General features: G+C 49.1%; 1 long non-coding RNA gene across 7 annotated transcripts in view; it reads left to right on the top strand.

Moving 5' to 3' along the window:
* The window catches only part of LOC144291588 (uncharacterized), a 156747-nt gene that overhangs the window by 46699 nt on the left and 95627 nt on the right, over positions 1–14421 (top strand). For all 7 annotated transcript variants that reach the window (XR_013358917.1, XR_013358918.1, XR_013358915.1 and 4 more), the window contains exon 3: positions 8950–9026. This is a non-coding gene — a long non-coding RNA (uncharacterized LOC144291588). The remainder of the gene's footprint in view (positions 1–8949; positions 9027–14421) is intronic.

Genomic DNA, 14421 nt, shown 5'->3' with positions numbered 1-14421 from the left:
ACTAGCGGGGGGAGGCAGAGGCGGTCTCGGGTCCCCTGTAGGCTCCGCGGAGGGCGGGCCTCTGTGTGGCAGGTCTGCGGGGGGCGTGGCGGGGGCGGGGCGGGAGCTTGCCCAGGCGCCTGACCCCGAGCGTGACCTGAAGGGGGCCGGGGCGTGGCCGCAGGAGGAGCTGTGCGCAGATGCGGCGACGTGGGCACGGCAGGAGGTTGCGCGGCCGCGCCCCCAGTCCAGGCCCGCGGTTCCCCGCGGTTCCCCGCGGTTCCCCGCGGTTCCCCGCGCTCCGGGCTCGCGGCAGCGGCTCTGCAGGCCTGGGCCCCCGGCGCGCAGGTCAGCGTGGGCCCCGGGAGGCGTGACGGGCCCCGGGGTGGCTGTGCGAGAGGCATCTGGCCCTCGCTGGTGGCGCGGCGGGTGCCTGGGAGGGACCGGAGGGGGACAGTGAGTCTTGGGGGCCGCATGGAGGCGCCCCCGTGGCGAGCCCGGCGGACACCCTTTGGGCCGCCAGGGTGCCGGGCAGAGGGCTGCGCGGGGGAGGAGTGGTGGCACCTGTTCTCGGAGGGGGGCGGCGGCGGGGCCTCCTACGTGTCAGGTCAGGTCTCACAGGAGCGGCTCAGGGAGGGTGTGGGGCCCCTCCACCCGGGCTCGGGGAGGTGCCGCCGAACCCATCCGCGGCTGCTCAGAGGGGTTAGGATGCAGGCACCTTGCGATGTCAGGGCAGGGCCTTGGGGCGGTGGCTTGAGGGCCTGGGCTGCTGGGCCCCCCCAGGCCCCCCAAGGCCCTTGGCTGTTCCTCCTCCCCCCACCCCCTCCCCGCTCTCAGGTCCCTCCCTAAGCTCCCCAGCCTGGCCGGCAGCATGCCCCCCTCCCCCTTGGTCCCTTTCAGGTGAATATGCTACCTCTGAAATTGTTGAATTTTGAAATCGTTCCCCTTTCTGCACATCCTGTCCAGTATTTGTGGTTTCCTGTCTGGCCAATGTTCCCCATTCTCACCGGTGTAAGGTGGGATTTCGTTGTGCTTTTGACGTGTGTTTCCCTGATGGAAATAACAGTGATGCGGCGCATTTTCTCATGGGCTTGTCGGCCACGTCGACGTCTTGCTCTGTGCCATTTCGGTTCGTGTCTTTTGCCCATTTCCGGATTGGATGGTTGGTTTCTCTGCTGTTGAGTTGAATGGGTTCTTTAGAGATCGTGGATGCTGGCCCTTTATCTGACGGGTCATTTGCACGTAGCTTCTCCCATTCTGGAGGTTGTCTGTTGGTTTTGTTGAGTGTCTCTTTGGCTGTGCGGAAGCTTCTCATCCCGATGAAGTCCCAATAGTTCATCTTTGCTTTTGTTTTCTGGCCTTCACGGGTGTATCTTGCAAGAAGTTACTGTGGCCAAGTTCGGGAAGGACGTTGCCTGTGTTCTCCCCTAGGGTTTTGATGGAATCTCATCTCACATTTACATCTTTCATCCATTTTGAGTTTTTTTTTTTTTTTTTTTTTTTTTTTTATTTTTTTTTTTATTGGTGTTCAATTTACTAACATACAGAATAACACCCAGTGCCCGTCACCCATTCACTCCCACCCCCCGCCCTCCTCCCCTTCTACCACCCCTAGTTCGTTTCCCAGAGTTAGCAGTCTTTATGTTCTGTCTCCCTTTCTGATATTTCCCACACATTTCTTCTCCCTTCCCTTATTTTCCCTTTCACTATTATTTATATTCCCCAAATGAATGAGAACATATAATGTTTGTCCTTCTCCGACTGACTTACTTCACTCAGCATAATACCCTCCAGTTCCATCCACGTTGAAGCAAATGGTGGGTATTTGTCATTTCTAATAGCTGAGTAATATTCCATTGTATACATAAACCACATCTTCTTTATCCATTCATCTTTCGTTGGACACCGAGGCTCCTTCCACAGTTTGGCTATCGTGGCCATTGCTGCTAGAAACATCGGGGTGCAGGTGTCCCGGCGTTTCATTGCATTTGTATCTTTGGGGTAAATCCCCAACAGTGCAATTGCTGGGTCGTAGGGCAGGTATATTTTTAACTGTTTGAGGAACCTCCACACAGTTTTCCACAGTGGCTGCACCAGTTCACATTCCCACCAACAGTGTAAGAGGGTTCCCTTTTCTCCACATCCTCTCCAACATTTGTTGTTTCCTGCCTTGTTAATTTTTCCCATTCTCACTGGTGTGAGGTGGTATCTCATTGTGGTTTTGATTTGTATTTCCCTGATGGCAAGTGATGCAGAGCATTTTCTCATGTGCATGTTGGCCATGTCTATGTCTTCTTCTGTGAGATTTCTGTTCATGTCTTTTGCCCATTTCATGATTGGATTGTTTGTTTCTTTGGTGTTGAGTTTAATAAGTTCTTTATAGATCTTGGAAACTAGCCCTTTATCTGATATGTCATTTGCAAATATCTTCTCCCATTCTGTAGGTTGTCTTTGAGTTTTGTTGACTGTATCCTTTGCTGTGCAAAAGCTTCTTATCTTGATGAAGTCCCAATAGTTCATTTTTGCTTTTGTTTCTTTTGCCTTCGTGGATGTATCTTGCAAGAAGTTACTATGGCCGAGTTCAAAAAGGGTGTTGCCTGTGTTCTTCTCTAGGATTTTGATGGAATCTTGTCTCACATTTAGATCTTTCATCCATTTTGAGTTTATCTTTGTGTATGGTGAAAGAGAGTGGTCTAGTTTCATTCTTCTGCATGTGGATGTCCAATTTTCCCAGCACCATTTATTGAAGAGACTGTCTTTCTTCCAATGGATAGTCTTTCCTCCTTTATCGAATATTAGTTGCCCATAAAGTTCAGGGTCCACTTCTGGATTCTCTATTCTGTTCCACTGATCTATGCGTCTGTTTTTGTGCCAGTACCACACTGTCTTGATGACCACAGCTTTGTAGTACAACCTGAAATCTGGCATTGTGATGCCCCCAGATATGGTTTCCTTTTTTAAAATTCCCCTGGCTATTCGGGGTCTTTTCTGATTCCACACAAATCTTAAAATAATTTGTTCTAACTCTCTGAAGAAAGTCCATGGTATTTTGATAGGGATTGCATTAAACGTGTATATTGCCCTGGGTAACATTGACATTTTCACAATATTAATTCTGCCAATCCATGAGCATGGAATATTTTTCCATCTCTTTGTGTCTTCCTCAATTTCTTTCAGAAGTGTTCTATAGTTTTGAGGGTATAGATCCTTTACATCTTTGGTGAGGTTTATTCCTAGGTATCTTATGCTTTTGGGTGCAATTGTAAATGGGATTGACTCCTTAATTTCTCTTTCTTCAGTCTCATTGTTAGTGTATAGAAATGCCACTGACTTCTGGGCATTGATTTTGTATCCTGCCACGCTACCGAATTGCTGTATGAGTTCTAGCAATCTTGGGGTGGAGACTTTTGGGTTTTCTATGTAGAGTATCATGTCATCGGCGAAGAGGGAGAGTTTGACTTCTTCTTTGCCAATTTGAATGCCTTTAATGTCTTTTTGTTGTCTGATTGCTGAGGCTAGGACTTCCAGTACTATGTTGAATAGCAGTGGTGAGAGTGGACATCCCTGTCTTGTTCCTGATCTTAGGGGAAAGGCTCCCAGTGCTTCCCCATTGAGAATGATATTTGCTGTGGGCTTTTCATAGATGGCTTTTAAGATGTCGAGGAATGTTCCCTCTATCCCTACACTCTGAAGAGTTTTGATCAGGAATGGATGCTGTATTTTGTCAAATGCTTTCTCTGCATCCAATGAGAGGATCATATGGTTCTTGGTTTTTCTCTTGCTGATATGATGAATCACATTGATTGTTTTACGGGTGTTGAACCAGCCTTGTGTCCCAGGGATAAATCCTACTTGGTCATGGTGAATAATTTTCTTAATGTACTGTTGGATCCTATTGGCCAGTATCTTGTTGAGAATTTTTGCATCCATGTTCATCAGGGATATTGGTCTGTAATTCTCCTTTTTGGCGGGGTCTTTGTCTGGCTTTGGAATTAAGGTGATGCTGGCTTCATAGAACGAATTTGGAAGTACTCCATCTCTTTCTATCTTTCCAAACAGCTTTAGGAGAATAGGTATGATTTCTTCTTTAAACGTTTGATAAAATTCTCCTGGGAAGCCATCTGGCCCTGGACTCTTGTGTCTTGGGAGGTTTTTGATGACTGCTTCAATTTCCTCCCTGGTTATTGGCCTGTTCAGGTTTTCTATTTCTTCCTGTTCCAGTTTTGGTAGTTTGTGGCTTTCCAGGAATGCGTCCATTTCTTCTAGATTGCCTAATTTATTGGCGTATAGCTGTTCATAATAGGTTTTTAAAATCGTTTGTATTTCCTTGGTGTTGGTAGTGATCTCTCCTTTCTCATTCATGATTTTATTAATTTGAGTCTTCTCTCTCTTCTTTTTAATAAGGCTGGCTAATGGTTTATCTATCTTATTAATTCTTTCAAAGAACCAACTCCTGGTTCTGTTGATCTGTTCCACAGTTCTTCTGGTCTCGATTTCGTTGAGTTCTGCTCGAATCTTTATTAGCTCCCTTCTTCTCTTGGGTGTAGGATCTATTTGCTGTTTTTTCTCTAGCTCCTTTATGTGTAAGGTTAGCTTTTGTATTTGAGTTCTTTCCAGTTTTTGAATGGATGCTTGTATTGCGATGTATTTCCCCCTTAGGACTGCTTTTGCTGCATCCCAAAGATTTTGAACGGTTGTATCTTCATTCTCATTAGTTTCCATGAATCTTTTTAATTCTTCCTTAATTTCCTGGTTGACCCTTTTATCTTTTAGCAGGATGGTCCTTAACCTCCATGTGTTTGAGGTCCTTCCAAACTTCTTGTTGTGATTTAGTTCTAATTTCAAGGCATTATGGTCCGAGAATATGCAGGGGACAATCCCAATCTTTTGGTATCGGTTCAGACCCGATTTGTGACCCAATATGTGGTCTATTCTGGAGAAAGTTCCATGTGCGCTTGAGAAGAATGTGTATTCAGTTGAGTTTGGATGTAAAGTTCTGTAGATATCTGTGAAATCCATCTGGTCCAGTGTATCATTTAAAGCTCTCGTTTCTTTGGAGATGTTTTGCTTAGAAGACCTATCAAGTATAGAAAGAGCTAGATTGAAGTCACCAAGTATAAGTGTATTATTATCTAAGTATTTCTTCACTTTGGTTAATAATTGATTTATATATTTGGCAGCTCCCACATTCGGAGCATATATATTGAGGATTGTTAAGTCCTCTTGTTGAATAGATCCTTTAAGTATGATATAGTGTCCCTCTTCATCTCTCACTACAGTCTTTGGGGTAAATTTTAGTTTATCTGATATAAGGATGGCTACCCCTGCTTTCTTTTGAGGACCATTCGAATGGTAAATGGTTCTCCAACCTTTTATTTTCAGGCTGTAGGTGTCCTTCTGTCTAAAATGAGTCTCTTGTAGACAGCAAATAGATGGGTCCTGCTTTTTTATCCAGTCTGAAACCCTGCGCCTTTTGATGGGGTCATTAAGCCCGTTCACGTTCAGAGTTACTATTGAGAGATATGAGTTTAGTGTCATCATGATATCTATTCAGTCTTTGTTTTTGTGGACTGTTCCACTGAACTTCTTCTTAAAGGGGAATTTTAAGAGGCCCCCTTAAAATTTCTTGCAGAGCTGGTTTGGAGGTCACATATTCTTTTAGTTGCTGCCTGTCTTGGAAGCTCTTTATCTCTCCTTCCATTTTGAATGAGAGCCTTGCTGGATAAAGTATTCTTGGTTGCATGTTCTTTTCATTTAGGACCCTGAATATATCCTGCCAGCCCTTTCTGGCCTGCCAGGTCTCTGTGGAGAGGTCTGCTGTTACCCTAATACTCCTCCCCATAAAAGTCAGGGATTTCTTGTCTCTTGCTGCTTTAAGGATCTTCTCCTTATCTTTGGAATTTGCAAGCTTCACAATTAAATGTCGAGGTGTTGAACGGTTTTTATTGATTTTAGGGGGGGATCTCTCTATTTCCTGGATCTGAATGCCTGTTTCCCTTCCCAGATTAGGAAAGTTTTCAGCTAGAATTTGTTCAAATACATATTCTGGCCCTCTGTCCCTTTCGGCGCCCTCGGGAACCCCAATTAAACGTAGGTTTTTCTTCCTCAGGCTGTCGTTTATTTCCCTTAATCTATCTTCATGGTCTTTTAATTGTTTGTCTCTTTTTTCCTCAGTTTCCCTCTTTGCTGTCAACTTGTCTTCTAGGTCACTCACTCGTTCTTCCACCTCGTTAACCCTCGTCGTTAGGACTTCTAGTTTGGATTGCATCTCATTCAATTGGTTTTTAATTTCTGCCTGATTAGCTCTAAATTCTGCAGTCATGAAGTCTCTTGAGTCCTTTATACTTTTTTCTAGAGCCACCAGTAGCTGTATAATAGTGCTTCTGAATTGGCTTTCTGACATTGAATTGTAATCCAGATTTTGTAACTCTGTGGGAGAGAGGACTGTTTCTGATTCTTTCTTTTGAGGTGAGGTTTTCCTTCTAGTCATTTTGCTCAGTGCAGAGTGGCCAAAAGCAAGTTGTATTGGGAAAAAGAGAAAAAGAGAGGAGAGAAAGAAGGAAAGAAAAGAGAAAGAGAAAAAAAAAGGGAAGAAAAAGAAAAAAAAAACGAAAAAAAAAAAGAAGAAAAAGAGAAAGAAAAAGAAAGGAGAAAAAAAGGGGGTGGGGGAAGGAAACAAATCAAAAAGCAAAACAAAACAAAAACAAAAACAAAAACAAAAACAAAAACAAACAAACAAAAAAAGAACCAGCGGGGAGTATCTTCTGATTCTGTGTTCTTTAAGTCCCTTGGCTTCTCCTGGAAGTTGTCAGTCTAGCTGGTGTTCTGGGGGAGGGGCCTGTTGTGCTGATTTTCAGGTGTTAGCAGTTGGGGGAGCTGCTGTGCTCCTGCCTGGTGCAGGGCTCGGTGGGGGTTGTTTACCCCGTGAGGCCGCAGGAGGAACAGCCCCAGTGGCGGGGCAGCTCTGGAAACCTGGATTCAGCTCCGGCAGGAACTCCGTCTGCAGGGCCTGGAGGCTCCGGGGCGGGGCCGCTGCTCTGCTCAGCTGGGGCAGGAGCGTCCTCGCTGTCCTGGGCCCTCCCGGCCTCTGCCTGTCCCGGGGGAGGCGGGATCCTGGGCTGTGTCCCGGCGCCCTGTGCTCCGGAGCCTGCGCTGGTGGATTCGCGCTCCCGGGCCGCGCAACCCCCTCCGCGGAGCTGCCGCCCGAGCCCCTCCGAGCTGCTCCTGGAACCGCGCAGCCCCCTCCGCACGGAGCCTCTTCCTCTGCCCGAGCCCCTCCGAGCTGCTCCCGGGGCCGCGCAGCCCTCTCCGCGGAGCCGCCGCCCGAGCCCCTTCAGCTGCTCCGGGTCCCGCCGGGTCCCGCCGTGCGCGCTGCAGCCCTTAGGGAGCTCGGCGCACTCTCCTGGGCGCGCAGTTGCTGTTACTGTCCCAGGGAGCCCGAGGGCATCCCCGCCCTCCTGGGTCCTGCTCCAACTCCCCGCGAGCCCCTTTCCGCCCGGGAAGGTCGGTGCAGCTCCTGCTCCTCCGGGACGGGGCTCTCCTGTCCTGGGGACCCTCGCCCCGGCCTCAGCCCGGCTCCTCGCGGGGCCCCTCCCCCTTGGAGGCCTTTGTTCCTTTATTTCTTTTTCCCCGTCTTCCTACCTTGATAGATGCGCGAACTCTTCTCACTGTAGCATTCCAGCTGGTCTCTCTTTGAATCTCAGGCCGAATTCATAGATTTTCAGGATAATTTGAAGGTTTTCTAGGTAGTTTGGTGGAGACAGGTGATTTGGAGACCCTACTCCTCCGCCATCTTGCTCCTCCCCCCAAAGGGTTGTCCATTTTGAGTTTTATCTCTGTGTATGGTGTGAGAGAATGGTCCAGTTTCATTCTTTTGCATGTGGCTGTCCAACGTTCCCAGCAGCCTTTAGTGAGGAGGCTGTCTTTTTTGCAGTGGATGGTCTCTCCTGCTTGGTCGAATATATGGTCCTGACCGTAGAGTTGAGGGTCCACTTCTGGATTTCTCTCTTCTGTCCCATTGATCCGTGTGTCTGTTTTTCTGCTAGTAGCACACTGTCTTGATGAGCACAGCTTTGTAGCACAACCTGAAGTCCGGCGTTGTGATGCCGCCAGCTGTGGTTTTCTTTTCTAATATTGCCCTGGGCATTCGGGGTCTTGTCTGATTCCACACTAATCTTCAGATGATTTGTGGCAACTCTCTGAAGGGAGCCTTTGGTAGTTTTGATGATAGGGATTGCAATCAATGTGTAAATTGCCCTGGGTCAGTCACGTTGACATTTTCCCAATATATGAATTCTTCCAATCCAGGAGCATGGGATAGTTTTCCATCTCTTAGTGTCCTCCTCAATTTCTTTCAGATGTGTTCCGTGGTTTTTCGGGTAGAGATCCTTTACCTCTTTGGTTAGGTGTATTCCTGGGTATCTCATGCTTTTGGGTGCAGTTGTCACTGGAACCGACTCCTTAATTTCTCTTTCTTCAGAGTCATCGTTGGCGTATAGAGAGGTGACTGATTTCTTGGCATAGATTTAGGATCCTGCCACGCTGCCGAATTTGCTGTATGAGTTCTACGATCTTGGGGTGGAGTCTTTTGGGTTTTCCGGGTACAGTACCATGCATGCCATCGGTGAAGAGGGCAAGTTTGACTAATTCTTTGCCAATGTGAATGCCTTTTATTTTTTCTGTCGCTTGATTGCTGAGGCCGAGATGTCTAGTAGTATGTTGAGAAGACGTGGTGAGTGTGGACATCCCTGTCTCTCGTTCCTGATGTTCGAAGAAAGGCTCCCAGTGTTTCCACATTGTGGATGATAATTTGCCACGGGCTTTTCGTAGATGGATTTGAAGATGCTGAGGGACGTTCCCTCTATCCCTGTACTCTGAAGGGTTTGGATCTGCCATGGATGCCGTATTTTGTCAAATCCTTCCTCTGCGTCTCTTGAGAGGATCATCTGGTTCTTGTTTTCTCTCTTGCAGATCTGATGAAGCCCATCGAGTGTTCTCCGAGTGCTGAAGCAGCCTTGCACCCTGGCGATTAACCCCACTGGGTCGTGGTGAGTAACTTCTTAATCGTGTCCCGTCGGATCCTGTTGGCTCATATCTTGTGGAGAAGGTGTGCGTCCGCCTTAATCAGGGACATCGGTCCAGCATTGTCCCCTTTTGGGGTCTTGGGTTTTGGAGTTAAGGTGATGCTGGCCTCCAAGAACGAGCTTGGAAGTATTCCATCTCTTTCTATCTTTCGGAGCAGCTTTAGTAGCATAGGTAGTCTTTCTTCTTGAAGCGCTGGATAGAATTCCCCTGGGAAGCCATCTGGCCCTGGACTTTTGTGTCTTGGGAGGTTTGTGTGTTTGTTTATAGGTTTCTTTCTTATTGGAGGTCATTTTGCCAACATAGAGTGTAACTCCCCCAGTGTTCATCGCATCAAGTGCCCCACTCTGTGCCCGTCACCCAGTCAACCCCCCCCCCCGCGTTCCTCCCTTTCTTCCACCCCTTGTTCATTTCCCAGGGTTAGGAGTCTCTCCTGTTCTGTCTCCTTTTCTGCCATCTCCCACTCATTTTTTTCTTCTTTCTCCTCTGTTCCCTTTCACTATTTTTTTCATACTCCCCAAAAGAACGAGACCATAGAATGTTTGTCCTTCGCCGACTGCCTTCTTTTTCTTTGACTCAGCCATAATACCCTCTGGTTCCATCCACATCGAAGCAAATGGTGGGTGTTTGTCGTTTCTGATGGCTGAGTAATCTTCCATCGTGTACAGAGACCACTCGCCCTCCTTATCCATTCATCTTTCGATGGGCACCGAGGCTCCTTCCGCAGTGTGGCTATCGTGGGCATTGCAACTCGAAACCTCAGGGTGCACGTGTCCCGGTGTTTCCCCGCATCTGTATCTTTGGGGTACATCTCCACCAGTGCACCCCCATGCTGGATCGCAGGGCAGATCCGTTGTTACCTCTCTGAGGCACCTGCACACGGTTTTCCAGGCGTGGCTGCATCAGGTCACATTCCCACCAGCAGTGCAAGAGGGTTCCCTTTTCGCCACATCCTCGCCGACCTTCGCTGTTTCCTATCTTGTTAACGTTCACCGCAGTCGCTGGTGTGTCAGGTGGGATCTCGTGGTGCTTTTGACCCATATCTCCCTGACGGCCAGTGATGCGGAGCATTGTCTCACGTGCTTGTCGGCCATGCCTAGTCTTCCTCTGTGACATTTCCATTCATGTCTCTTGCCCGTCTTCCGGATTGGATCGTTGGTCTCTTTGCTGTGGAGTTGCAGAAGTTCTTCAGAGATCTTGGATACTGGCCCTTTACCTGACAGGGTCATTTGCACATGTCTTCTCCCACTCTGTGGGTTGGCTTTGAGTTTTGTCGGGTGTTTCTTTTGCTGTGTGGAACCTGCTCATCTTGGTGAAGTCCCAGCAATCCTGTTCTTCGCTCTTGTTTCTCTGGCCTTCGTGGCTGATGTCATTTCTATGAAGTTGCTGTGGCCCAGTTCAAGAAGGGTGTTGTTGCCTTTGTCCTGCCCTAGGATTTTGATGGACTCTTGTCTTGCAAAATTGAGATCCTTCATCCATTTTGAGTTTATCCTTGTGTATGGTGTGAGAGGAATGGTCCAGTTTCATTCTTCTGCGTGTGGCTGTCCAGTGTTCCCAGCAGCATTTATTGAAGAGACTGTCTTTTCTTTTTCCCCGTGCATGGTCTTTCCTGCCTGGCTGAATATTAGTTGCCCACAGAGTTGAGGGTCCACCTCTGGATGCTCTCTTCTGTTCCATTGATCGGCGTGTCTGTTTTTGTGCCAGTATCCCACTGTCTTGCCCGTCACAGCTTCGTGGCACAACGTGAAATCCGGCATTGTGCTGCCCCCGCAGTGGTTTTCTTGGCGACTCTTCCCGTGGCCGTTCGGGGTCTTTTCGCATTCCACACCAGCCTTCAGAGGACTTGCTCCAGCTCTCTGAAGAGAGTCCGTGCTATTTCTGACAGGGATTGCATTAGTTGTGTATATTGCCCTGGGTCACGTTGACATTTTCCCCAATATCAATTCTTCCAACCCAGGAGCGTGGAACCCTTTTCCATCTCTTTGTGTCTTCCTCAGTTTCTTTCCGACGTGTTCCACAGTGTTTCAGGAAGCCATCCGGCCCTAGACTTTTGTGTCCTGGGAGGTCTTTGATGATGACTGCTTTAATTTCCTCCCTGGATATTGACCTGTTGGGGTTTTCTGTGTCTTCCTGTTCCGTTTTTGGTAGTTTGTGGTTTTCCGGAAATGCGTTCGTTTCTTCTCGATTGCCCAATTTATTGGCGTATAGCTGCTCAGGATGAGTTTACAAGATCGCTTGTATCTCCTACGTGGTGGTGGTGATCTCTCCTTTCTCATTCATGTTTTTGTTAATTGGAGTCTTTTCTCTCTTCTTTTAATAAGGCTGGCTTCATGGTTTTTCTCTCTCTTATTGGTTCTTTCAGAGGTCCACCACCTGGTTTTGTGGATGTGTTTCCTCAGTTCTTCTGCTCTCTATTTCATTGAGTTCTGCTCGAATTTTTATTAACCGTCGTCTTCTGCTGGGTGAAGGTTTCATTTGCTGGTCCTTCTCCAGCTCCTTTAGGTGCCAGGTTAGTTTTTGTATTTGAGTTCTTTCCAGTGTTTGGATTGATGCTTGTATTGCGATGTCTTTCCCCTATTTGGGACCGCTTTTGCTGTATCCCAGAGATTCTGAACGGTTGGTTGTATCTTCGTTCTCATTGGTTTCCGTGAATTTTCTTAATTCTTCTCTGATGTCCTGGTTGACCCTTTCACCTTTTAGCAGGATGGTCCTTAACCTGCACGTGTTTGAAATCCTTGCAAACTTCTTGTGGTTGAGCTCTAGTTTCAGAGCATTATGGGCTGAAAATATGCAGGGGACGATCCCAAAGTTTTGGTATCGATTATGACCTGATTTGTGACCCAGTATGTGGTCTCTTCTGGACAAAGTTCCACGTGCAATTGAGAAGAATGTGAATTCAGTTGCATTTGCATGTAAAGTTCTGTAAATATCTGTGAGATCCACCTGGTCCACTGTATCCTTTAGTGCTCTTGTTTCTTTGGAGATGCTGTGCCTGGAAGACCTGTCAATTGCAGAAAGCGCCGTATTCGAGTCTCCAAGTAAAAGGGTATTATTATCTAAGTATGTCTTAACTTTGCTTAGCGATTGATTGATATCCGTGGCAACTCCCACATTCAGGGCATAGATACCCACGATCGTTAGTTAGGTCGTCTTGTTGGATAGATCCCTTACGTACGATCTAGTCTAGTGATTGTGTGAGGTTTCCCACATAGAGTGTCATGTCCTCTGTGAAGAGTGAGAGTTTGACTTCTTTGCCGATCCGGATGCCTTTTTTTTCTGTTTCGGAATGTCGCTGGGAAAGCGAGGACCACTACTATTCTGCCGAACGAGAGTGTTGAGGGTGGACACCCTGTCGTGTTCCTGACCTTAAGGGAAAAGCTCCAGGTTTTTCCCAATGAAGAGCACGTTCCCTCTCTGGGTCGTTTGTACATGGGTTTTATGATAATTGAGGTTTTTTGCCCCAGTATGCGTACCCAGCAGAAGGTTTTCATCATGAAAGGATGGTCTATTTGGTCAAATGCTTTTTCTGCATCTATTGAGAGAATCCTACGGTTCTCATCCTTTGTTTCATTAACGTGGAGAGGGAAGGAGAGACAGAACTGGAGGGATGGACAGACAAAGGGAGGGGGACACAGACAGGGAGGGAGAGATAGGGATGGGGAGGGAGAGACAGCGAGATGGTGAGGGAGAGACCGAGACAAGGAGGAAGAATGAGGAAGGGAGGGAGAGAGCCAGACATGGAAGGAGAGTCAGAGAGACAGGGAGGGAGAGACAGAGACAGAGAGACACCGAGAGCCCGGGAGGGATACACTGAGAGACAGGGAGGAAGAGTCAGAGAGAAAGGGAGGGAGACTGAGACACAGAGAGGGGAACACAGAGACAGGATGGAGAGAACGAGACGGAGTGAGAGACTGGGAGACACGAAGGGAGACACACAGAGACTGGCAGAGAGACAGAGACGCAAAGAGAGACAGAGACACAGGAAGGGAGAGTCGGCGAGACAGGGAGCGAGAGTCAGAGAGAGGGCGGGAGAGGAGACGGGGTGGGGGGCAGGGCGGGGACAGACTGAGATGGGGCAGCGGGGAGAGACAGACACAGACACAGGGAAGGAGAGTCAGAGAGACAGGGATGGAGAGACAGAGACAGCGAGGGAGATACAGAAAGACAGGCAGGGAGAGGCAGGGAAACAGGTAGGGAGACACCGAGAGCCTGGGAGGGAGAGACGGAGACACAGAGAGAAGGAGGGTGAGATCTAGACACCGTGGGAGAGACAGAGAGGGAGGGAGACCGAGAGACAGGGAGGGACAGACCCAGAGACAGGGAGGGAGAGACCGAGAGACCGGGAGGGACAGACCGAGAGACTGGCAGGGGGAGACAGAGAGACAGGGAGTGAGAGCCAGAGCCATGGAGGGAGACCGAGATACAGTGAGGGAGAGGCCGAGAGACAGGATGAGAGAGAGACAGGGATGGAGACACACAGACAGGGAGGGACAGATGGAGACGGGTGGCGAGAGACAGGGATGGAGAGACTGAGGCAGGGAAGGAGAGACAGAAGTGGAGGGATGGACAGAGACAGGGAGGGAGAGATAGATATAGGTGGGCAGGGAGACGGAGAGAAAGCGAGGGGGAGACCGAGAGACAGGGAGGGAGAGAGAGATGGAGACAGGGAGGAGTGACTGAGACGACGGGGGTGAGAGATCGAGATGGGGGAGAGACACAGGACAGGGAAGGAAGGATCCAGAGACAGGGAGGGACAGACAGACCAAGAGACAGAGAGGGAGAGATGAGACAGAGGGGAGAGACCAAGGTGCAGGGAGGGAGACCGAGAGACAGGAGGGGAGAGTCAGAGACAGGGAGGGAGGAGACAGCGAGACAGAGACAGGATGGAGAGAATGAGACAGGGAGGGAGACAAGTGAGAGTCCGAGAGACAAGAAGGTAGGCACAGAGACAGGGAGAGAGAGACAGCGAGGGACAGGCCATGATAGGCAGTAAGAGAAGAAAGACTGGGAGGGACACAGAGACTGGGAGGGCGAGGGAGAGAGAGAGAGAAGGGGGTGGGGGCAGAGGCAGAGAGACTGGGAGGGAGACAGGGCCAGACCGGGAGGGAGAGCGAGGGAGACAGTGAGGGAGAGACAGAGACCGGGACGGAGGGACAGGGATGGAGACACAGAGCCAGAGAGAGGCTCCGTGCCTCCGTGAGCAGGTGTCCCTCGGGACTGAGCCGGGGCGCAAGGCCTCGGCCCCGGCGCCCCGACTAGACTAGCGGGGGGAGGCAGAGGCGGTCTCGGGTCCCCTGTAGGCTCCGCGGAGGGCGGGCCTCTGTGTGGCAGGTCTGCGGGGGGCGTGGCGGGGGCGGGGCG

Source organism: Canis aureus, chromosome 20, assembly GCF_053574225.1.
Source record: "Canis aureus isolate CA01 chromosome 20, VMU_Caureus_v.1.0, whole genome shotgun sequence".
Classification (NCBI taxonomy): Eukaryota; Metazoa; Chordata; class Mammalia; order Carnivora; family Canidae; genus Canis; species Canis aureus.
Note: the sequence above shows the minus strand (reverse complement) of the source record. Positions and strands in the feature narration are given on the sequence as shown.